The sequence below is a fragment of the Erpetoichthys calabaricus genome, chromosome 3 (genome assembly GCF_900747795.2).
Source record: "Erpetoichthys calabaricus chromosome 3, fErpCal1.3, whole genome shotgun sequence".
Classification (NCBI taxonomy): Eukaryota; Metazoa; Chordata; class Cladistia; order Polypteriformes; family Polypteridae; genus Erpetoichthys; species Erpetoichthys calabaricus.
The window spans coordinates 134,088,820-134,115,070 of NC_041396.2; positions in this window are offsets into that span (position 1 = coordinate 134,088,820).

Sequence of the window (26,251 nt, forward strand, 5' to 3'; positions counted from 1 at the left end):
TACGAGGGATTGTGACACCAAGGCTGTCTGAAAGGCACTTAAAAATTTTTGTCCAGAATGTTAATTTGGTGCAGGCCCAAAACATGTGACCCAGTGAGACTGGAACTTGATTGCAGCATTTGCAGGTTAGATCTTGCCCTGGAAACATTTTAGACAATTTTAAGCGAGACAGATGTGCTCGATATATAATTTTGAGTTGAATAATTGTATGGTTTGCACATATGGAGCTCAAGTGAATTCTCTGCATTGCTCCCTTCCACTCATTTTCTGATATGCTGAGTGAGAGATCCTTTTCCTATTGTCCTCTTGGATCTTTGAAAGGGAGGAACTGTAAAATAATTTAATGTATTGCAGAAATGCTGTCTGAGTCCTCAAAACTGAGCAATATTTTTTCCAGCATAGAGGAAGGTGCGAGATGAGGAAAATCGGGCAGGTTTTGTTTAACACAGTTTCTAATTTGAAGATAGTGAAAGAAATGTGTTGCTGGAAAGTTAAATTTGGAATGTAATTGTTCATAGGATGCAAAGATGTTGTCTATATAAAGATCTCTAAGCAATTTAATCTCAAATGTTTTCCAGGTATTAAAAACTACATATGTTTGCAAGGGTTGAAAAAGATGGTTCTCATGCAGAGGTGCCACAGATAAAAGATTCTCCATCTTAAAATGCTTTCTACATTGGTTCCATATTCTGAGTGAGTTAAGCAGAATTGGGTTATTAGTATATTGGCGATAACTTGCATTTATTGGGGTACAAAGCAGGGAATATAAAGAAGTACTGCAGGATTTTATTTCTAGATGAACATACAGCCATTGTATGTTCATCTATTTGTGTCCAGGTTTTTATAACTTGTATGTTTGCTGCCCAGTAATAAAACTGAAAGTTAGGTAGAGCCATGCCACCTTCTGCCTTAGGTCTTTATAGGGTTTGCTCTTTGGATACGTGGATGTTTTAAGTTCCAAATATATGAGGTTATGGTTGAATCTGATTGCTTAAAAAATTATTTATTGATTTATATTGGAATGTTTTGAAATAAAAAGAGAAGCTTAGGAAGGATATTCATCTTAACAACGTTAATTCTTCCAGCTAGAGTGAGATGAAGGGTTGACCATCTATGCAAGTCTTGCTTAATTTTTACCATACAGACGGCGAAATTTTGTTGATAAAGAGTTTTATGTTTACTTGTGATATTTACCCCTAGGTATCTAAACTGATCTGCAATAATAAAAGGGAAGGTGTCCAATCTAATATTGTATGCTTGAGAGTTCACTGGAAAGAGCACACTTTTATTCAAATTAATTCTGAGACCAGAGATCTTTTGAAATTCTGTAAGTGCTGTTAAGACTGCAGGTACAGTATTTTGTGGGTCTAATATATACAGAACCATATCATTTGCATATAGAGAAATTTTCTGTTCAAGTCCTTCTCTGATAATCTCCTCTATCTGATAAGCATTTCGACAGTAAACTGCCAGTGGTTCAATGGCAATTGCGAATAGCAGTGGTGACAAGGGGCATCCTTGTCTGGTACCACGTTCTAGTTTAAAGTAGTCTGAACAAATGTTGTTAATACAAACTGAAGCTTCTGGATTGGTATACAGTAGTTTGATCCATCCACAAATGTTCGGGCCAAACCCAAATTTCTCTAATGTAGTGAAAAGGTAGTTCCATTCAATCATATCAAATGCTTTTTCTGCATCCAACGATAATATCTCTGGGGTGTTTGACTTTGCAGGTGAATATATTATATTAAACAGGCGTTGATGATTGGAAGCTAAGTGTCAGCCTTTAATAAATCCAGTTTGATCTTGTGATATTACCGAAGGCAGCACTTTCTCCATCCTTCTAGTTAGGACTTTGGAGAGTATCTTAACATCATTATTCAGAAGTGAAATTGGTCTGTATGATGCGCATTGTAATTAGTCCTTATTTTGTTTAGGAAAGACGGTGATTAATGCTAGGCAAACTGTTTGAGGTAGAATTTGATTGTCTCTAGCTTCTGTAAATGTTGCTAATAAGAGGGGAGCTAGCTGAATGGAGAATTTCTTATAAAACTCTACAGGGTAGCCATCAGGGCCTGCTGCTTTCCCGCTCTGAAGTGACTTTATAGCATCTAGTAATTCTGATAGCGCCAGAGGTTTATCCAGTTCCTCTGTACTAAAAGTATCTATTTGTGGTATCTGTAATGTATCCAGAAATGCATTAGATTGTGTGTTGTCTTCTTTAAACTCAGTAGAATATAAAGATTTATAGTAGTCTCTAAATGTGTGCACTATATTTTTATGGTCAATGACTTTATCTCAGTTCGTGTTGGTGATTGCTGGGATTGCATTGTGAACTTGTTGCTTGTGGATTTGTTAAGCTAAGAGCTTATTAGCTTTCTCTCTGTGTTCATAGTAATAATGTCTTGATTTAAAAATGAGTTGTTCGGTTTCTTTGGTTGTTAAGAGGTTGAGCCCTGAATGCAGAGCCCGCCTTTTCCTATGAAGAGCCTCACTTGGACACCTGGCATTTTCTTGATCTATTCTAGTAATTTTGCTGGTTAGCTCTAATACCTTCTTGGTTTCTAATTTATTTCTATGGTAAACATATGAAATAATCTGTCCTCTTAAGAAGGCCTTTAGAGTTTCCCAGAGTATTCCTGCAGAGACCTCTGAGGATGTATTTGTCTCTAGGAAGAAACTGATTTGTTTTGATATAAATTCTGTACAGTTGTCGTCTGCTAATAGAAGTGGGTTAAGATGCCATCTGCGAGATGAGTATGTGGGGCATAATGATTTTAGCTCCAATATCAGAGGGGCATGGTCAGAAATAACAATAGCATCATACTTGCAAGATTTAATAGTAGGCAAGAAATTATTACCTATAAAGAAATAATCCATTCTTGAGTAGCAATGATGCACTGGTGAGTAGAAGGAATATGTTCTTGAGTTTGGGTTTAGAAACCTCCAGGGGTCTGATAAGTTGTGGTCAGTTAAAAACTGTGTAATTATCTTTGCAGTATTAGATGTCATCCCCCCTGTGACAGGAGACCTAGCTAAGAGTGGGTTTAAAACACAGTTAAAGTCCCCAGCCATTATAATTTTATGAGTGTTCACATTGGGAATGGATGCAAATACATTTTGCATGAATTCCCTATCATCGACATTGGGTGCATAAACATTTATCAAAATCATTTTACAGTTAAATAAATTGCCCATGACAATCACATACCTCCCTTCAGAATCAGATACTACATCTGATACCACAAATGAGACTGTTCTATGTATGAGAATTCCCACACCTCTAGTTTTCTTTGTAAAGCTGGAATGGAACATTTGGCCAGTCCAGTCTTTTTGCAGCCGGAAATGATCCTTGCTTAGTAAGTGGGTCTCCTGTAAAAATACTATTTTAGCGTTTAGACCTGTTAGGTGAGATAATACTTTCTTTCTCTTTAATTTGTGATTCAGGCCTTTAACATTCCAGCTCGCAAAGTTAACTGTCCCATCATGGAGACATTGATTCTGAATTTTTGATGCCATTTTGTAGTCTTCACTGGAAGTGAGACAACTTTAACCTTAATTTCCAATTTTCCCACAAGTTATTCCCATGCAGCCTATTGTTATGTTGGTAGTTATAATGATAAGGATTAAAGAAAGATTAGACATAGCTTGCTCTCTTTCTCTCCCCCCTTATCCACCCACCCCCCATTTTTCCTCCCCACGTGAGGCTGGACCCCACTTCACAAAGTCCCGGTCCTCTGACATGCCTAAAGACAGAGCACGTTCAAAGCAAAACAAGCCCCCTAGCAGCAGCGTTTGAGGATTACAAAGTAGAGATATCTATTGCTGATAAAGCCTAAATACTATAAGCTTAAAATATAATCTTCAACTGTCTTGAAATATTAAGAGAGTAAACCCAGGGAATGGTGTTAAAAAGTGTCCCTGGATAAGCATAGTAAACCCTACTGCAACAATAACAGAAACAATAAACCAAGGGTATGATGTTAAACAGTTAAAAAAAAACCCACTACTTTAATTTCTTCCACACATACACTTATAATTGTAATTAAAACATAAACAAAAAGTGTCAGAAAAGTGAAAAGGATGTATAATCATGGTATCCGTATCGTTGCAAGCAGATTAGACAGCCAGTAAGATCAGTTTGGCAGGATACAAAAGGCTGTATCTGATATCAACTTTCCGTAACCGCTGTTTAATGTTGTAAAAAGCTTCATTTTTACCAGCTGTTGAGGGTGAGTAATCAGGGAAAATACGAATATGGTTATTTTCAAATATAATCTCTTGTTTCTGTTTGAGAAGTTCAATTACTTTAAACTTAAATTATAATCTCTCGAAGCAGACAATTAAAATTCTAGATTTAGAGGTATTTGATCCATATATGCGATAAGCTGCCGCTATCTCGGTATCTGATTTAAAGTCCTCTCCAATTATTTTTGAGAATAGTTTGGCAATGAGTTTCACTGGGTTTGGACTTTCACGATGCTCAGGTAGACCTTCGATTCTAATATTATTCCTTCTGCATCCATCTTCCAGAGCAGCAAGTCTGTCTCCGAGTATTTTGCATTCAGAATTCGCAGCTGTAGCTTTTCCATCGGCGGTAGACGCAAAATGTTCCGCTGTTTCAATTCAAGTCGTGAATGTCTGCTTAACGTCTTCCAGCTGATCAGCAAGTTCTCCCAGTTTAGACGCATTTTCCTGAATGTGTTCCTCAATTTTTCCCAGCATACTTTTAAAGGTTGCATCAAAACGATTATATATACGTTTTTCCAAGTCTTTATTATCCTGCCGCAGCTCTTGCATCTCCAACCGCAGCTTCTCATTTGTCTTGAGCAACCCATTTATTTCTTTCTTCATATTTTTCTGAATGTCTTTCTTGAGCTCACTTATGGCTGTAGCCGTGGCCAATGTTGCGATCATTTCCTTCAGTTCAGACAAATCGTTTCGGCTGTCGTGCTCCGCGGGTAAAGTGGCAACCCCAGTTACAGCCGATGCTTCCGACTCGTGAGGAGTAGATGAAAGCGTGTACTGCAAGGCCATCTCCAGTTTCAAGTGACCTTCTGGAATCGGCGAGCTATCATGACCTGCATCACTTGCACCTTCGCTTCCATTTTCACTCTCGACTGGAGACAATGCAGTGGAGTGGGGTCCTGGGAAGTCTGTGCTTTCGCCTGCCTGTTCCAGGTCAGTCTCTGAAAGGCCGTACCTTGCACTTGGGCTTGATGCCTGAATCAGGTTTTTTCTCCGGGATTTCCCAGAATTTTTCTGTATTAAATTTAACCCCTACAATTACAAATCTTCCAGGACCTGCTGCAGACAAGGTTCCTCACAGCATGATGCTGCCATCACTGTGCTTCACAGTGGGGATGTTGTCTTATTTGATAATGTGCAGTGCTTGGCTTAAAATAAAACGTGGTGTTTAAGCTGATGGCCAAGTTCGATTTTGATCTTGTCAGAACGTAGAACTTCCTCTCTGCCAAATTCAGAGTCTCTCAAATGCCTTCTTGCAAACTCTAGTTGAAATGACATGTGTATTTTATTTTTACTGTGGCTTTCTCTTTGTTACTCTTACATAAAACTGTGCAATATTAAACCAGAAAACAAATGGGCTACACCAATATACACACTGTTTCACTCAGTCAGTTATCTAAATTACAGGTTCCCCCACTTTATTTGTGTAATCTGAGCCAATTTTCAAATGTGCCCTGCTGGCACTACCACCCAAGCTTCCATGCAGTCATTCCAAGTACAGTTCGCCAGCCTGTAGAATGGGGCATGGCAGAATGTTAGTCACAGGCAATTCCAGTTTCAATTATTTCCCCAGCTAATCCTGACATTTTCAGGCATTTTCCTTACCCTGCTGAACAGGGTGGGGCTTATCTGCATGCTAAACTGCAGTGTATTTGTCCGTTAATGTGCTATGGTTCATACACCATTAGTATTCAACAGGAGTTACTCTTTCTGCCCTGGAATGTGTTTCTGGATGCAGAACTGACTAGAACCAATATGATCCCTTTTGTACCCATGGTGGAAATAATTACAAGAGAGAGAGATATGGTAGAAAAAGAGATATTTGTATTTAACTTTCATTCCCAGAATATAATGCATAATCCTGTATACATACATATTCAAGCCGGAGAGAAGCCAAGGGACATCACAGCCAAGTGGGAGAATGCTGACACTGTAATATGGCACTATATAGTGCCCGACCCAGCACAGACTTACGCAGAGGCACGTGTAAAATAAACAGTCTTTTTATTTCTCTTCAGCTGATTCTCTTTCGGGCATTCCGGAGGTATGGGGAGAAAGTTCGTAGTCCCCGCCTGCCAACCTTCCTCGGCGGGCGACTGACACACGCCCTCCCCCCCATTACCTGTATCAGGGAGCTGCTCCCGCTCCTCTTGTGGGGACACCGCTCTGGAAAGCTCGTCCTCGCTCTCTCCCGAGCTGGCTCCGCCGTCATGCCATAGACACACGTCCCTCTGCCCGCATCGGATGCTTCGCCCCTCGGCGTCTAGGAGGTAGGTTGACCCGCATACGGAAAAACATACCCGCGGCCCTTCAGCTTTGGGCCCGTCACCTACCTCCAGCTGTAACTCGTGCGGCGGACTAGCATGCTGGCGTCTGCCAGTTGGCCTCTGTGTCCGCCCGGCTTTTTTCTTCCCCATTTAAAGCGGTGCCTGCAGCAGCTCCTTGGCAGCCTCGGTTGCGCTCTGTCGCGCTGTGCTGTGCGTGCCAGCTTGCGGCCCCTGCCGCGTGTGCATTCTTCATTGCGCTGTGCAGCGCTTCTCCGCGCAGCTGAGTCGAGCACGTGCCTCGCGCTGTTGCACTTCACTATGCCAGGTCTCCACACAAATTTTACTGCAGGTTCCAGTCCAAATGGACGGACCGGGTTCCTGCCGACCACCAATGTAATATGGCGCTATATAGCGCCCGACCCGGCACAGACTTACACAGAGGCACGTGTAAAATAAACAGTCTTTTTATTTCTCTTCAGCTGGAGGGCACGTCTTCCCCGTAATCCCTCCAGCCACAACACAATCCCACAAGCACTTAATACAGCACAAACAACACTTTTTCTCTCCACCTTGGCACCACCACTCCTCCCAGGCAACCTCGTCCTGCTCCTCCCGATTCTGGCTAATTAATGGTGGATGCTGGCCCTTTTTATAGCCCACCCGGAAGTGCTCCAGGTGCTTGATCACCTGTGGCTAATTGCACTTCCGGGTGGGGCTGCAGAGATGTTCAGGTGGGTTCCTGGCTCCATGCAGCACCCCCTGGCAGCCACCCCAGCTCCCCACAGGGTTGTGGAGAACTCCATCTCCCATGAAACCCTGTGGGAAACTGAGGCACCATCGTCAGCCAGGGAGGCTGCCACCAAGAGTCCTGGGGGAGGTAGTGAGATGTACATGGCTGCTCCCCCGGAATATATGTAGAAGGGGCGTCACGGCTGGGCATGGGACCCAGTCGCCTGTCACAACACACAGATGTCCCATCCAGCAAGGAATGTCGACAGCATAGCGAAGGCACTTCTCACGTAGTGCTGGATCCTCATCATTATAAACACTCACATAATTACACATTCATAGAATTCATGTCAGATATGGGAAGCTACAAGAAGAACTAGCTGGTTATTAATACCTTCACCTGTTCTCATCATTTATCACAGACTATGGGTTTTTTAACCATATTGGTCAAGCACACATCAGCACTTTTTAAAATAACCTGCTTATGGGTCTTTCACATGTTTTCTGCCCATCTCCCTAACCTGACTTACAGCTGTCATTTGTACATCTCTCTGGCAGTCTCACTCTCTCAGCTGAATTGCAAATCTTTGAAATAAATTTCACAAATGACAATGGCACTAATAACCTTCCATGCCATGTGTGTTGCTCACATGTCTTCTCACATTATCCTGGACATTGCAGTGAAAGAATAACTGAAATGTCATTATTTTAATGTGAAACTAGATGTGATAAAATCTAGATAAAGCACTTTATTAAACATTAATTACTGAAGGGCAGTGCCTTACTACTACTTGTCTTGATGACTAATTTTATTAAACCAATTCTATCAGTTTTCATGTAACTCTGTGTAATTTAAACAAAAATGTTTTCTGTTTAAATAATTTGTAATTAGAGGTTCACATTATGAACATTCACCTAACATACGGAGATTTAAGGAATACATTTGCTCCTTCTTAAAAAGTGGGAAGTCAGCATGCCTGTGCTATAGGCACCTGCCCCACTTAATAAGGATACAATTTTTAAGATCTCTGCTCATGTTGAATGCCACTGCTTCAGGTTTCAGTTACTTGGCTCATACTTTAGTTATTGTAGTACAGCTCACTTGCAAATAGTAGTCTGAATTGTTTTAAGCATGTAAGACGTTTTTTGACTCTAAAACAAGCAGAGATTCTATGATTACTAGCACTTTTAATACTTAAGTACACTTATTATAAGATATTTTAAAATTTCTACTTGAGCTGTTTTTTCATTGGCAAATTTTTCTTTTGCCTGAACAAGTTTCCAGAAAGGTGTCACTACTTTTATTCAAGTATGGTTGTTGTGGTACTTTATACAATATTGGTGCACTTAATTGAATTGAATTGAATTGAAACTCCTTGACTACAGACAGGTGATCGCTATTGAACTAATTATTTGACTTTTAAAACTCTTTGGCAAAACCAGTGATGATTTAGGTGTATCATATTAAATGATGTGAATACACGATTAATTATTTTTTGTTTGTATTTGTAGTTAATTTAGACTACTTTGCAGAGATATATATTTTATCTTGAGATTAAAGAGTTTTTTTAACCATTGATCAGTGTCAAAAAAGCCAAATTATATCCACTTTGATTTATCTCATGCACTCCCAGCCCATTTATATAAGAAGGTGTGGGAAGAGGGGTGTGACAATACATATAAAAGTATTTCGTTTGTACTAATAGAAGTGTACTGTATAAGTTTTTAGACTGTGAGAAGGGTCCATTTCAAGTGTAAACATCCAAAGAAAAATTATAAATAAAAAGTTATTGAAGTTCAAGCATAGAATTCTTTTACTGTGCTAGAATTGTCATGCTTTAGCCAGGGTCTCTTGTAATCTTTTTTTTTTTTCTTTGATTATTATTAGTGTATATATTATGTTTACTCAAATGTAAAGAGATTGTGTATTTTTTTTATTTTATGAAAAGGACTAGGAGATACACAAAGTCAAAAAGCTAGTCAAGTTCAAAACTGAGAGCCACCAAAACGACCACAAAATGTCTGCAACAAGAGCAAAATTCTTGATACATTTCAGTTTTAGAACATATCATAGTACAGAAACTGCACTGGTTAAAGTAGTAAATGACCAGGGTCTTAATACATACAGAGGCCACATAACTGTTCTTGTTCTCCAAGAACTACGTGAGTGCAGCATTTGACACCACAAACCACAGTATTCTTAGAAATTACCTTAGGCATTGGGTGGGCCTCTTTGGCAGTGTTGTAAATTGGTTTCGGTAGAAAATCTCTATAATTATGAGATGTAATTTTGTCACCATTGTAACAGCAAAAAAACAGAGGGAATGAAAATAAAAATTTGTAACATTTGAAAAATAAAACAAAAAAGAAGCAGCCTATTACCAGAATTCTGGTACATTGAGTAAGTAACAAGGCAATTTACTTAGATACTTTTTTATTTTCTCAGTTTTTCTCTAAGTGAGAAAACATTGCAATAAAGTAGCCTCACATTGCTGTGCCTGAGTTTGCGCTTTGGTTGACTAGGCACAATCTATCAGTACCAGTGCAAATAAATGCAAAATTAGTGCAAAAGTTTGCTAAATTATAGTAAAAAATAGCTTATATATGTCTTTAAGGTCATTTAAAACATACATTATAGTGATATGCAAATCATTTATATGTTTGATGCACCAATCATATTAGTTACTGTAGGTACTACCACAGAAGGCTTCTCATTAACCTTTATATTTTGGAACTGCATGGCTAACACAATTCAAAATCATCTACTGCTGCTGCTCCATTGCAGCCAATGCGAAGGCTACCACTTCTAAATGATTATAATTGTTGAGATGATAAAAAGATATAAAATGATAAACCTTTATATTATATTTGGACTTATTGGTTATATTTAAAGTCTTTAGATTCTACTGCAGTGTGTAAAGATGGTAACTGTTTTATTTATTGCAGGCAACATATTTTTTTAGACAAGTAAACTTTTTTCACGTTGTCATTATGGGGTGTTGTGTGTAGAATTCTGAGGAAAAAAATGAATTTAATCCATTTTGGAATAAGGCTGTAACATAACAAAATGTGGAAAAAGTGATGCACTGTGAATACTTTCCGGATGCACTGTAAATAAAAAAGTTCCCTTAAAACAATAAAGAAATTTTATTTAAGTGGCTAGCTCCATTATATCATGCAGTCCTTGTTGAGCTAGCCAAACCCTTAACAGACTATGGCTGAAAACTGGCCTTACTCTGCATGCTAAGACTTCCTCTGAGAATGAATTAACTTAATATTACTTTTCAGCAGGCAGCCTTTACATAGTCTTAGTGATTGAGAGGCAGTTGCAGCATGTATACAGCAAATCAGGCTTGGTTTTGTCTTAAGTCATAGGGGTGGTCCATATGTGCATGAGAGCTGATAGGTAGTGAGTGCTTACCTGAAGTACAATGCATATAATGCAGTGATGAAGAATAAAGACTGCAGGTGTTTTATACTTCAAAAATATAAGAGAGGCTTGTCTATGTTATGTCACCTATTTTATGTACCATGACAGAATGGAAAAAAAAGAAAAAAGGGCAGAGGTTGCAACTGAATTTGCCATACCTGTTAACCCTTCATACAGTACCAGCTCTGTCAGACAGGCTATCAGTGTGAAACTGTGCTGGAAAGTCATCATACAGTCTTCTAATTTAGTATGTCCATCAATTTTTAGTCAAGCAAATTGACATGCTTCTGCAATGAGATCAAAACTCAAGCAGATAGTCCTAATTATTTCCATAATCATAAATAAATGACCAGACAAACGTTCTGCACCAGCTTTATTCAAAAGTTAGTTATGTATCTTCTTAAAGTTATATGTATTTTATGTTTTATTGTTGCTTTTGTTTATTTTGAATTGCTATGACTCATGTGTTTATGTTGGTTTTATATGTGATGTTATAATTATGTTGTTTTCTTTAAATGTTCTACTATTCTATGTTCTTTGTAGGTGAAGCCCCAAGACATGGGACTACTCTGACAACATCACTCCAGGGCTCCCTCTCAGGAGTAGGAATCACCTGTTTGTTTGAGTTTTTTGCTTTGCGTCTTCCCCACCATAACCTATTGTCTATGGAGGTGGAACGAACGCTTTAGATTTGTAAAAAATTTTGATCTCCAGTTTTCAACAGAACTTGACGTTTTACGGTTCCCTGATACTGAAAACATTGATATCTCAATGATGGGTATGTGTATGTCTGTGTGTCACAGTCTCTTGAGGATGGTGAAGAGCTAAAACGGATGAATGGAAAAACACCAAACTCAAAACTTAAGCCTGTTATGACATGACTATTAATTTTTGGGCCAAATTGTGCAAGAGAAAGAGGCACTCCAGAGGACTCTTCAAATGCTGTAATTCTGCAATTAATTATGAATTCTTTTCGTTAATTGCTATCATAATGACCTATTTTATGATCAGAAAGATCAGCATCAGAGCAGTAAATAATTACAGAAATGTTATACAATATTTCGGGTAACTTGGTTCCTAGGGCACAAAGCCTACTGATGCTCATGTCCAAGTTTCTGGCTTGTGACTTTTAGTGTCTTTTTTTTCAGAATTCTGATTTCTTGATTCCTATTGGAATCTTTTTTGTACACTGATATTTTTAAAATAAGTCTTTGATTTATAAAAGATTCTTGCTGCCCTTTACGTGCACAAGATGGAGGTTGATAGTGACCATCCTCCTTGTGGGACTTTTACTTCTATTTTGTAATATTTATGGCTGGTTTTGCCAGATTCCCATTTTTTTAAGCTTTCTCCAGGTAAAGCCAGCTGGGGCCTTAGGGGTCTGGCTGATGTCAAAGTTTCCTCTGAGACATTGACCAGAACAGATTCTGGCCTGCTGCCTAGTTGTTTTGGAGGTCTCACCATTTTGCCTTGGAGAAAACTCCAGATCATAACACCTTTCTGTAAGCCCATTATTCATAAAGTGTGTTCTAGACCCTGATAATTTCAGCAATTTTAATCAAATCTGTTCCTTATGCTTTCTTTTTAATGTACCTAGACTAACTAATGATTTACCTATGACATTAGAGTCTTTAGCAAATCGGTTTAATAATGTAATTAGATCTTAATTCAAAATATAGTCAAATTTTCCACAAAACACATCCTGGTTATCTCTTAATGTCCAAACCGTGTCCTGCTTAGTGAGAGCCAAGAATCTATCAGTTTTTGCAAGAGCAGACATAGCTCAACGCCAGCTGCAGTCATACAAAGAGTCCCTCAAGGATCCATCCTTGGCCTTAAGCTGTTGTCTGCCAACATAAATTTTCTTCACCATATTATTTGTAGATTTGGGTTGAGTTCATTGTAATGTGGATGGTACTCCTGTTAAAACTATTTAATTAGATAGCTCTCAACTCTCTTTTAGCCTTGAAAAAATCAAATGCTGAATGGAGCACAACCTCTTGAAACCTATCTGCAATCCATCACAATCAGCAATAAAGTTCATCTTTAAAAAATGACTTTCTTTTTTAACTTTAGGTTATACATTTATTGTTTGAGGAATGTTTATCTTTTATCATTTTGTGTTGCATTCAACCAAATAAATCATATGCAGAAAATATCTTTTTCCTCATCTGCAGTTCATGTACCCATTCATTTCCACCTTCCCCTGATACGGAGAAGGTTTCCATGCTTTTTTCACATACCAGTTTCACTTTATTCATGCGATGTAACATGGCCCTTCAAATCTGTCATCTCAGCTGAAGCTATGCCACCTCAGATATGCAGTGGTTGCTCTGGCCAATATCTATTGGACCCTAGTGTTGTCTAGGCTTTTCCTGGTTTGACTACAAAAATGTTTTGTTTTTTCCCTGTAAAGTTTTATATAGGTTTACAGAGTAGTCTATAAAAAAATCTGATGCTTGTAGCATTTTCATGCCCTACACTAACAAATGTTCAATGGGTGACAGGGTCTTCGTTTTTTTGCACTTTGATTTTACAATGAAATCTGCTGACTCTGTTTGTGCCTTTAGACATCAACTATCTAACATTTAACTTACATTAGCACTTTTATCCTCCATCTCTGTTTCACTCACGCTAATTAGATCCATAATGTAAATAATGAAATTTAAGCAAGAAAAAAGTTTTTATATCAAGCCATTAAATCTTGTTTTCTTTATTGTAAGAATTATTGACTTGCCGAGAAATTTGTATTTAAGACTATTTAGCTTGCTTCAAGAAATATAGTGTCACACATGTGCGAGTTGGAGGCAGTCAAAGAGCCTAAAGGTGAGTGAATTATCACGTGTTCCTGCTCACACCGAATAAGCTCACGCTTTCTGGTGCATGATGTCAATGCAGACTGGAGAAAAAAAGAAAGAGGCAAATATATGGGACATTTTGAAGAAATAATTTTATGACCTGAATAGTACCAATCAGAAAACGTCATCGCACTATGCAAGATGTGGAAAAGTATGTCAAAAATAAGCAACAGTGTAAAGTATAAAAATATAACTACTTTGTTAGTACACTTGAGTACATTTTTCAGCTTAATTTAATTTACCTTTACTCCACTACATTTTTAGGTCAAATAGCATACTTCTAACTTCATTACATTTTGTAAGTTTTTGTAATGTGTTACACAGACTAAACTATTTTAAATTTTTAAAAGGTACCTATCAAGTGCGTTGTCAACTTAGGTCATACTTAAGCATTGTTCAGACATAGCCAATAGATACTGTATATCATTCAAAAATAAAATTGCTCTAGTGCACCTTCTGCTGCTCATTTGGTATTTTGTTTCTATGCTTCCCATTCACTGTTAAGACATTGAAACTGAATGTGCAATATCCCCACAGTCATATTTGAATAATTTTGTTCAAATTTAAAAAATTCAAAGGTGAGTTCATATGTATTGCAGTGTCTTCTATGTCTGCCAGCACCTACAGAAAATCTCTTTTTCATAAATTCACCTTCAAATGTAAAGAAGCATGTTGAGGTAAGTGGTGTCTTTTTAAACTTGTGCAAACAAAATTTTATGGGCATAAGTAAAATCTTGAGACAGCAAGTTATTCCTGAACAATACCAGTATGTTGTGTGCTCAAGATATTGCAGCAGATTCTTATAAGTCCAAATGCTAAAATGCTAGAATGAGCTTGACTATAAAAGTGCTGGTTAACTGGAGAAGACAGACACAGTGTTAAAGCAAGATCTTATGGCCTGAAAGGGGTGGCAGGAGGGTTCCTGTGCCTGGATGCTGCGGTCTTGCTGTCCCTTGTTACGTGAGTACAAATAAAATGGATGTCAGCTCTCCTGCAAATATAGATTAGTATTTTGTTGCTACCTTATTGTATTGGACATCAGAGAAAGCAAATGGAACACTCTCCTTCTGACCAGATTCTGGCCATGACTAAGGAAAGATGATTTATTAAGTGAATATTCTAGTTTTGTATGCAAGAGCAAACTCCGAGCAGCGATACATCTTGGTAAATTATCGGAGAATTACTGCACATCTGTTATTCTATCTTTCATGTCTATCTTTTCATGCATCTGCAACATGTGTCACCTTTATCATCTCTGAGCTGTCTTTAATATCAGTTCTTTATGAGATTCTGGAGAGAGGTCTTAAATTTAACTGAAATAACCTGTGTCAAAAGCATTCTTTAGTAGAACATTGACTCAGATTTGTAATTGTCATTTTATTGTGGTGTATTGAAGTTGAATTATTGTTGTGTACTATTAATGCAAATTGGTTTAATGCATATATGTAGGAAAATGTTTTTCTGTACTATTTAAATTGTGATAACTGGCATACATCTGTTTATTTTGGAGAGTTATCATGCCTTGAGTTTGTGTTTAATTCCATAGTTTATCGACTATGAGTAATTTAAAGATAAAATTAGTTATTAAACTGAGACTCGGAAACCACAGCTTTCTTAAGAGAATTATTATAGATAACCCACAATCCTGAAATCATTGTATTACTATTTAATATAATAATTGCCCTTCTAAAGTCCATCTTTAATTCAGTTAAGATTAATTAATAAGAATTTGTTTTGATTTTCACATCTGTTCAACACTGCAAGATTTTCATTTAATATTTTGTTCTTATTTTTATATTTTGTTTTATTTTATTATTCTTCTCTCTGGATTTGGGGCACCTTATCTACTGCTACTAGGTATCCCGTTATGGGAGACACAGTCCACACTCACTTGTACCATACTTGGCGTCATCACTGTGACACTGACTGCAGTTACGTGTGAATCAAAGTCATAAATGCACTTGCATGATACGACATTGCAGTTTGGTAGCAAAAATATTTTGTGTGTGTTGTCAAAAAATGGACTAAGAAAACAACATGGTTCCTCCCTAAAGTGTGTGTATATATATAAGTTTTTAATGATATGTAGGATCAGATCTAAGTTGAATATCTTTAAATCTATATTATGGTATAATTTTATATTAGTAATGTTTAGGGGCTAAACAATTGCCATATATGGAATTAAGATATTTCTTAGTTAATTCTGATGCCTTACAGCTCATGGGACATTGGATTCAGATACTGACCTGATCATTGTCTGTGTGGAGTTTTTCTCCGGAGTACTGTGTGGTTTTTATTCCACATACAAAGAAGCATTTGTTTGGTTAATTAGTTACTAGGAATGGGTACAAAAGTGAAACTGCCATTCCTCTACATCTAAACATGGCAGTCATCAACCTCAAAGGCAGACTGCCTCGTAATTTGTCAAAAGTAGTTGAGTGATTATAAGGGAAAACAAAAAAGTTCTTGAAAATACCTGCCTGTTAACCTAGAACATCCTGACTTTGTTTGTACCAGCACATTTTAAATCAAATAATGAGATCATATATAACATTTAACTTTGTTTTTTGTCCTGTAATAACAGTTTACATGCAAGTCTTATTTCTTATACTTGGGACTTTATATATGTTTAATTAGTTTGGGACTTTACATAATACCTAATTCGGAGGTATGTTTCAGGAGTATTATCTATTTATCTAAAGCTGATTGGTAAAAATTTAAATATATTCAAATGAATGAACTATGAATGTTCACAACCTCTTGACTCAGCTATACATTTTTGTTCCACCAAAGAAAAGAAAAAAACTGTAAATGTTGTCATGGCTGTGAGCTTGGTGAGTGTTTTGTAGGGGTTACTGTGAGAACTCAAGAGAACAGGTGGAGGAAAAAAAAATACAGAATAGGATTGATTCTCCGTTTGACTTTCTGGTATAAAATGATAACATCACATCTGGTCAAACAACTTGCTCGGCCCTTTCGAGTTTCTCACCACACAAGATTTGTCCATCTTACATTGAAGAAACATCAAAGAACTAAGTTACATTAAAGGAATACTCTACCCAAAAAATATACTTTTTTGCACATATAACTTACCTGATGTAGTCTGTAGTGTTGGTCAAGAAAAAATATAAGGTTATGTTACTGTACAGAACCAAAATAACAACAGTAAACAATAATCAAAAACATCCATGAAAAATTTTCATGTTACTTGTATCACCTAATCCAGATGTCAAGTCATCCAGTCCTATGCTCAGAACATTCCAAATACGTGTATTTTTATTAAAATATTGTTAAATTAACCACTTATGGAAAACAGTCTTGTTAACCAAAATTGAATATGCTCAAATGTGACTGAGCATTTAAAATGAAGACCCACCTCCCCCTCATTCATTAGTTATTGATCTAGCCCAGTAACAGCTTAATCATTGCCTAACACTGTGGTTCATGTGATACTGTATCAACAGTGCAAAATACACTGGGAGATATATACAACTAAAGATTAAAAGTTAAATAAAACTGAGTGAAAACAATATCAGAAGAAATATATGCCTCATACTTCTGTATATTCTGTATACTTCTGTATTATATAGCAATGGCGGCGCGCTTGCTCGCAGCAGCTCACGGCTCTCCTTTTCAGTGCTCTCTTTTGTTGTTTTTGTACTTTTATCTTGCTTGTTTGTGCACGATCGGTTCAGCGAACATCCGCTACACCCGTCAGAACCTTATAGACATCGGTGTCCAGTGCCAGACATCTGTTTCGAGTGTTTTTCATCACACACACAACATCCCAGACAACATAGCGAGACCAGCGGGCTCTCCGTGGATTGTTGTCGGGTCTAGGAGACGGCACAGACGGAGGAGGGAAAGGAAGCAGAAGCGGGGCCGCAGATCCGGTGTTATGCTAAGGCTAAAGAAACAACCGCACAAGCCACCTCTACCGAGCCTGTATCTCAACAATGCCAGATCCCTGGTGCATAAAATGGATGACTTGGAATTACAACTCGCTGGAAATCGCTATGTTTGTGACTGCTGTGTTTTGATTATCACTGAAACCTGGCTTCACCCAGGGATACCCGATGCTAGTATGCAGCTAGCAGGTCGCACTCTGCTCCACTGGGACAGGACAAAGGAATCCGGTAAGAGCAGGGGAGGGGGGCTCTGTATTTACGTGCATGAGAACTGGTGCAACAATGGGACAATTATAGACAAACACTGTTCCCCTGACCTCAAGTACATGTCTGTAAGATGCTGGCCATTTTTTCTACCGAGAGAGCTAACAGTAGTGATTGTCATGGCTGTGTACATTCCACCTGACGCCATTGTAAACACGGTGCTCTCTCTCCTGCTGAACACCATTAATGAACAGCAGCGAGACCACCCTGACGGTGCTCATATAATTGCAGGAGACTTTAACAAGGCCAACGTGAAGACTGTACTTCCGAAATTTTATCAACATGTTAAGTGTTCTACTAGAGGGGAGAACACTCTGGACCATGTTTACTCCAACATCAAGCACACGTACAGAGCCATACCCCTCCCTGAACTCAGACAGTCCGACCATCTTTCTCTCCTGCTCTCCCCAGCCTACACCTCCCTCAGACACAGTGCCAGGCCCACCATAAAGACTGTTACAACCTGGCCTGAAAATGCACTCTCCAAACTACAGGACTGCTTCGAACAGACGGACTGGGACATATATGAACACCAAGAGCTGGAAACATTCACAGGAACGGTACTGGACTATATCAGGTTCTGCATCGGGAATGTGACTGTGGACAAAAACATTCAGGTTTTCCCAAACCAGAAACCCTGGATGACCAGCCAGGTCCGTACACTCCTCAGAGACCACGACGCTGCCTTCAGGTCAGGTGACAGAGCTCTGTACAGGGCTGCCCAAGCCGCTCTGAAAAGTGGAATTAAAAAAGCCAAGACGGACCATAAAAGGAGCATAGAGTCCCACCTGTCCAGCCACAATACACAGGAGGTGTGGCAGGGAATAAAAAACATCACAAACTACAGAGGCTACAGAGGCTACTAGGGCACGAAGCGGAAGCAGAAGCAGAAACAGAAGCGGACAATGGCCGATAGTGAGGTGAATCGCGTTGAAATTGTAGTCGAGGAACTCCAGGCACTCGATGAACAGATTCAGAAACTTCTGTCCAGACGAAGATACCTCAGAGATCTGAAGGCTCGGCTGTTGGATAAACCGTCCTCGCCATCTGTTATCAGCGTAACATCAACCCCGCGTTGTGCCGCTCAAGTCACCTTCACCCCCGCGCCTCATAGGAGCAACACCGATGATGACCTCGGTGTATTTCAGCAATGCAGGCAGGGGTTCAAGGCCAGAACACCTCCATCGGCACAGGCAAGCATTGTAACGCAGAACCGGTTTGACCCTCTAAGCGTCCCCAGTTCGCCTTCAGCTCCTGGTGATGTAATAGTGGTAGGTGATTCTATTGTTAGGAACCTCAATATCACTTGCCCTAATAGAAAATCTTTTGTTTCTTGTTTTCCCGGTGCTCGTGTCCGAGATGTGACGAGACGTGCGCCGGCGATCTACAAGAACAGGGCAGTTGGAGCAATTGTTTTACATGCTGGCGTAAACGACATAAGGCACCGACAGTCGGAGATCCTCAAGGCAGACTTCACTGCATTAATTAAAGACACAAAGGAGAGGACTCCATCGGCAAAGATCTTCATTTCGGGTCCACTCCCTCTCGTCAGACGATCAAACGAGTACTACAGTCGTCTGCTTGGTTTAAACAACTGGCTGCAGGGCTTCTGCAAGAATCAAGACATCGAGTTCATCAACAACTGGGACCTCTTTTGGGAAAGACCGCGTTTTTTCAAGCGAGATGGCCTGCATCCGAATAGCTTCGGCGCCCAGGTCCTCTCCGAAAACATATCCAAGGTAATTCGTTTATCTTGACTATCTATCTCTGCTTTTAACCCATTCCAAAATGCCACTCCTGTGCTTGGTCATAATTGTTTAATAAAATCTTCCATAAAAGTGCACAACATAAATACTGTAATAACCAATCTTAATGCACATAGAAAATCTAGGCAATACGGCATAAATACCAATAATTTAATTAAAGTTACTACTTTAGATGAACAATGTATTAAAACTGTAAAAACAGATCATAGATTAAACAAAAAATACACACAGAGCGGCGCTAATAAAAATAACTTAATTCCTGTTCCATATATCAATAACGCACATAGTATTCATCTCTGCTCCTCCGAAACATTGAATATGGCACTATTAAATATTAGAGCTTTAACTAACAAAACATTTTTTATCAACGATCTTATTAGTGATAAAAAAATAGATTTTATTGCACTAAGTGAAACGTGGCTTAGCTCAGATAGCGCAGCTGTTTTAATCGAATCTGCGCCTCCGGATTACAGTTTTACTCGTGCTGATCGCCAAGGAAAGAGAGGTGGAGGGCTAGCAAACATTTACTCAAGCAGGTTAAAATGTAAAAATATCAGTTTTGGTAAATTCAAGTCTTTTGAGTATCTCGCCATTATTATTCAGGGAGATTCTCACGTTCTAGTATTATCCGTGTATAGACCTCCAAAATTCAACGCGTCTTTCTTTGAGGAATTCTCTGACTTGATGTCAATCTTAATTACGAACTATGACACACTCTTAATAGTCGGCGACTTTAATTTTCATATAGATAATCAATGTGACCAAAAAGTAAAAGAATTTATGAACCTCCTGGACTCTTTTGATTTGAGACAGCTCATTAATCAGCCTACACATAAAGCAGGTCATACGTTAGACTTAGTAATTACTAAAGGACTAAACGTTGATATAAAGCAGGTCATTGATATTGGTCTATCAGACCATTTTCTTCTACTCTTTAATATAGAAATAATGATAGAAAACACTCATGAGAAGCATATTGTTAAAAAACGCTTCTTTGACTCCTCAGCAGCTTTAAAACTTTCAAACATTCTAACCAATCAGTCCGTTTATAGTGCCAACTATAATAGCGAGGAGAATGTAAATAGTAAAGTGGAAAGATTTAATACTAAAGTGAGGGCTGCTGTTGACTTAGTTGCACCTGAAAAGACAGTTAAAAAATTTTCTAGCATTGTTATACCATGGAAGACCCAAAGAGTGTCTGATTTAAAGAGAACATGCCGTAGAGCTGAGCGTAATGGAGGAAAACTAAACTAACTATTGACTATGAAATATTAAAAGTTAAAATAACAGAATACAATAACACAGTCCGTCTTGAGAGGCTCTGCTATTTCTCTAAGATTATAAATAACAATCGTCTGTTAAACCCAAGTAACTCAAAGGAATGCCTCCTAAGTACTTCCAGTAAAACCTGTGAGGCTATCGCTGTATTTTTCAATCAAAAAATTAATGATATTAGAAATAACATAGTATATCTCCCCAACACTAAGGATCCTCCTAAACCCCAGTACCCCATAATAAACAAATTAAAGTCTTTCACTAGGATAGATTTACCTGATTTACATAAAATAATTTCTCAAATGAAACCCTCCACCTGTGCCCTTGACCCAATACCAACATATTTTTTCAAAGAAGTATCGGGCGTGCTTATTGATAATGTTCTTGACATAGTAAATTCGTCATTAGATACGGGGGTCTTCCCAGACTGTCTTAAGACTGCGGTAGTTAAACCCCTACTTAAGAAAATAATCTCGATCCCTCTGCTCTTGAAAATTATAGATCCCATCTCTAACCTGCCTTTCTTAAGTAAAATTCTAGAGAAGGCAGTCATTATACAGTTAAATGAGCACCTCAATAAACATGCTATTCTTGATAAATTTCAGTCAGGTTTTAGAACAAATCACAGCACAGAAACTGCACTCGTTAAAGTAGTAAATGACTTGCGGGTAAATGCAGACAGAGGCCATTTATCTGTTCTCATCCTCTTAGATCCGAGTGCCGCATTTAACACCATTGATCATAATATTCTTAAGAATCGCCTTAGTCAATGGGTGGGCCTCTCTGGCAGTGTCTTAAATTGGTTTGAATCCTACCTGGCAGGGAGAAAATTCTTTGTTAGTTGTGGTAATTATAACTCAAAGACGCATGATATTCTATATGGTGTTCCACAAGGCTCTATCCTGGGTCCACTGCTCTTCTCAATCTACATGCTTCCATTAGGTCAGATTATCTCAGGGCACAGCGTGAGCTACCACAGCTATGCTGATGACACACAGCTGTATTTATCAATAGCACCTGACGACCCCAAATCTCTTGATTCGCTAAGACAATGTCTAACTTGTATCTCAAAATGGATGAATAGTAACTTTCTCAAATTAAATAAAGAAAAAAACGAAATCTTAGTGATTGGCAATAATGGATACAATGAGGCTATTAGAAATAAACTGGATGCATTAGGATTAAAAGTCAAATCGGAGGTAAAAAGCTTAGGGGTAACCGTTGATTGTAATCTGAATTTTAAATCGCATATTAATCAGATCACTAGGACAGCATTTTTTCACCTAAGAAACATAGCAAAAGTTAGACCTCTTATATCATCGAAAGATGCAGAGAAATTAGTTCATGCGTTTGTTTTCAGTCGGCTAGATTACTGTAACGCACTCCTCTCAGGTCTACCCAAAAAAGACATCAATCGTTTGCAACTAGTGCAGAATGCAGCTGCTAGAATCCTTACCAGGAAAAGAAAATCCGAACACATTTCTCCAGTTTTGATGTCACTACACTGGTTACCTGTGTCATTCAGAATTGACTTTAAAATTCTGCTTATGGTTTATAAAGCTTTAAATAATCTCGCCCCGGATTATATATCGGAATGTCTGACACCTTATATTCCAAATCGTAACCTCAGATCCTCAACTGAGTGTCTCCTTAGAATTCCAAGAGCAAAACTTAAAAGAAGTGGTGAGGCGGCCTTCTGCTGTTATCACCTAAAATCTGGAATAGGCTCCCAGTAGGAATTCGTCAGGCTAATACAGTGGAGCACTTTAAAAAACTACTGAAAACACATTATTTTAACATGGCCTTCTCATAACTTCACTGTAATTTATTCCTGATACTCTGTATATCCAATTCATTATAATAACTATTCATTCAAAATCTGTACTAACCCCTACTCTCTCTTCTGTTTCCTTTTCCGGTGTCCTGTTGGTGGTGGCGTGCGCCACCACCATCATCCCAAAGCACCATGATGTTCCAACAATGATGGATGGATTAAAAGCCAGAAGTCTGTATGACCATCGGCATCAAGTGACTCCATGAAAAACCCGAACTACAAAGAGGACTATTTCATTTATGTTAGGTAGAATGCCCAGGGGGGACTGGGCGGTCTTGTAGCCTGGAACCCCTACAGATTTTATTTTTTTCTCCAGCCTTCTGGAGTTTTTTTTTGTTTTTTCTGTCCACCCTGGCCATCGGACCTTACTCCTTTCTATGTTAACTAATGTTGTCTTATTTTAATTTCTTATTTTGTCTTTTATTTTTCTTCTCTTCATTATGTAAAGCACTTTGAGCTACTTTTTGTATGAAAATGTGCTATATAAATAAATGTTGTTGTTGTTGTTGTTGATGCAACAACAAGGAGATCTGAGTGCGCCGCTAGCAGAGGAGCTAAACTGCTTCTTTGCTCGCTTTGAATCATCACAACAGCAGCACTCACCTGCTCCAGCCCTGCTCCCAACCTCACCGGGTTCCTGCACTACTCCATTCACTGTAAAGGAGCACGATGTCAGACAGGTGCTCCTGGCAGTGAACCCCAAGAAGGCTGCCGGCCCAGATGGAGTGCCTGGTAGGGTGCTCAAAGCGTGTGCCCACCAGCTCACTTTTATCTTTACCAAAATCTTCAACATCTCCCTAGCCCAGGCAGTCATTCCATCCTGCCTAAAATCAGCCACAATCATTCCAGTGCCGAAGAAGTCTCCCATCACCAGCCTAAATGATTATCGCCCTGTGGCCCTCACTCCAGTAATCATGAAGTGCTTCGAGAGACTGGTTCTCCAGCACATCAAGGACTATCTCCCCCAATTCGCATATCGCATGAACAGATCCACAGAAGACGCTATTGCTGTAGCTCTCCACTCTGTGCTGAGCCATCTGGAGCAGCAGCAGAGCTACATCCGGATGCTGTTTATGTATTACAGCTCAACTTTTAATATAATCATTCCTGACATTCTCATCACCAAACTGGTCACTCTTGGCCTCCCCCCTCTCACATGTGTCTGGATAAAAGACTTTCTTACCAACCGGCTCCAGACTGTGAGACTCGGACCCCACCACTCCTCCATTCACACACTGAACACCAGTACCCCGCAAGGCTGTGTGCTGAGCCCCCTTCTGTACTGTCTCTACACCCACGACTGCAGTCCGGCCCACAACAACAACCTCATCGTCAAGTTTGCTGATGACACCACAGTGGTCGGACTCAACTCAAAGGGAGACGAGGCAGCTTACAGAGAGGAGGTCCTGAAGTTGGCAGCCTGGTGTTCAAAGAACAATCTGGCTCTGAACACCAGGAAAACCAAGGAGATCATTGTCGACTTCAGGAGGCACAGCACCGACTCAGCCCCCCTTTACATCAACGGCGAGTGTGTGGAGAGGGTCCATACCTTCCTGTTTCTTGGTGTCCTTATCTCCGCTGACATCTCCTGGACAGACAACATCACAGCAGTCATCAAGAAGGCTCAGCAGCGGTTACACTTCCTGAAGGTCCTCAAAAAGCACAACCTGGACTCCAACCTGCTACTGACCTTCTACTGCTCATCCATCGAGAACCTGCTGACGTATTGTATCACAGTATGGTACGGCAGCTGCACCATGGCAGACAGGGAGAGGCTTCAGCGAGTAGTAAAGGCAGCACAGAAGATCACTGGCTGCCCTCTCCCCTCCTTGATGGACATTTACACCTCCCGCTGCCTCAGCAGAGCAAAAAACATCATCAAGGACAGCTCCCACCCTGGCTCTGATCTGTTTGACCTGCTGCCCTCAGGGAGGCGCTACAGGTGCATCACAACAAGGACAAACAGACTCAAGAACAGTTTTCCCCAAAAGCCATAACTATTCTAAACTCACACATGCACTGACTACACAGTCTAACCCCCCAACCCCTGGACTTCCTTCTATCCATCAACTGTGCAATATCCAATATCTAAATGGTACTGAATAATAACTGTGTAATATCTGTATACTGTACAATATCATTACTCTCAGGGTCCAACATCCACTACTCACTGCACATGATCATCATTATTGTGCAATATTTAAATTATGTGCAATAACCCAATAGTGCAATAGTTATTTATTCTTTTCAGTATTTAAATAATTTCCATTTGTATATAGCATCGCAGAACTTTTTTTGCAACTTTTTGCACCATTTGTTTATTTGTTTATTTACTTGTTGTGTTCTACATACAGTATATGTCTGCACTGAAGGAACTGCTTTTAATCTCATTGTGCATGTGTATATTGACAATAAAAGGGCATTTTATTCTATCTATCTATATCTGAGATGCTTCAACAAGAAGAAAGTCAGTTCTCCCATTTTCATAGCTTGCTGCTAAATAACCCCAAGGCACTCCAGTTGTGGATATGAATATAAAGAAAATAAAGGGAAGTGGGACTACAAATCAAATGAACATTTGTGCTCACACTCTATTTTTGTTCACAGGCATGTTTTCCAGAAATAGTTTATTTAGTAATATTTTAGTAAAAATGTGTTTGGAACATTATGAGCATACGGCTAGATGACTTAAAATGTGGATTATGCGACATGAGTAATGTGATATTTTTTTATGGACATTTTTGATATTATTTTCTGTTGTCTAGCATTGGTCATCATAGATGTCTAATCTATCACAAACTTTGTTGTCTCCGTTCTATATGGAAACATGAGATTAAAAGTGTTTTTTTAGCCATCACTACAAACTACAGTACTTGGGCTAAGAAACATATATAAAAATGCCATTTTTGGGCGGATTATTCCATTAAAATCTATCCGTATTTCTGCAGTTGATTCTGACCAACTTATGTACATTCTAGTAAATAAATGGCATACTCGAGCTTCAACTCTTCAACATGTACTTTTGTATGTAGAGTATTTCTTCATCATTTTAGATTGAAAGCTGTTTCATCCTAAGTAGCTACAGAAATGTGTTTTACTTTGGACATGGACTGTTGCACTTACCTCCTTAGAACCCTTTCAGTTGGCTTCATAGCATTTGTCACATGTGCTTATGTTTATGTGAAAACTTTTCCCATCATCATTGCTGTGATCTCTGACATAAGCAAGCTCCCTTTAACTTTACTGGAAAAAGAAAGGTCATAAAATTAATTACAGTATGTAAGTTCAAGTAAGTCCTGCGGTGGGTTGGCACCCTGCCCGGGATTGTTTCCTGCCTTGTGCCCTGTGTTGGCTGGGATTGGCTCCAGCAGACCCACGTGACCCTGTGTTCGGATTCAGCGGGTTGGAAAATGGATGGATGGATGTAAGTTCAAGTAATAATGAGGGATTTTTTTTTTCACTTGTGTAGTGAGAAGTCAAGCAAAATGACACCTTTTATTGGCTAACTTGTGGCAATTAACTTTTGTTACCTGTCCTACTACACTTGCTGAACGTTCAGGCCCTAGCCTAATATTACTCAATTATGTTTACCTCTTTTTTAAGTTACATTAGATAAAAGCATCTTCCAAGAAAATAAATGTAAAATGTAAATGTAATTATTTTGTCTCAGAA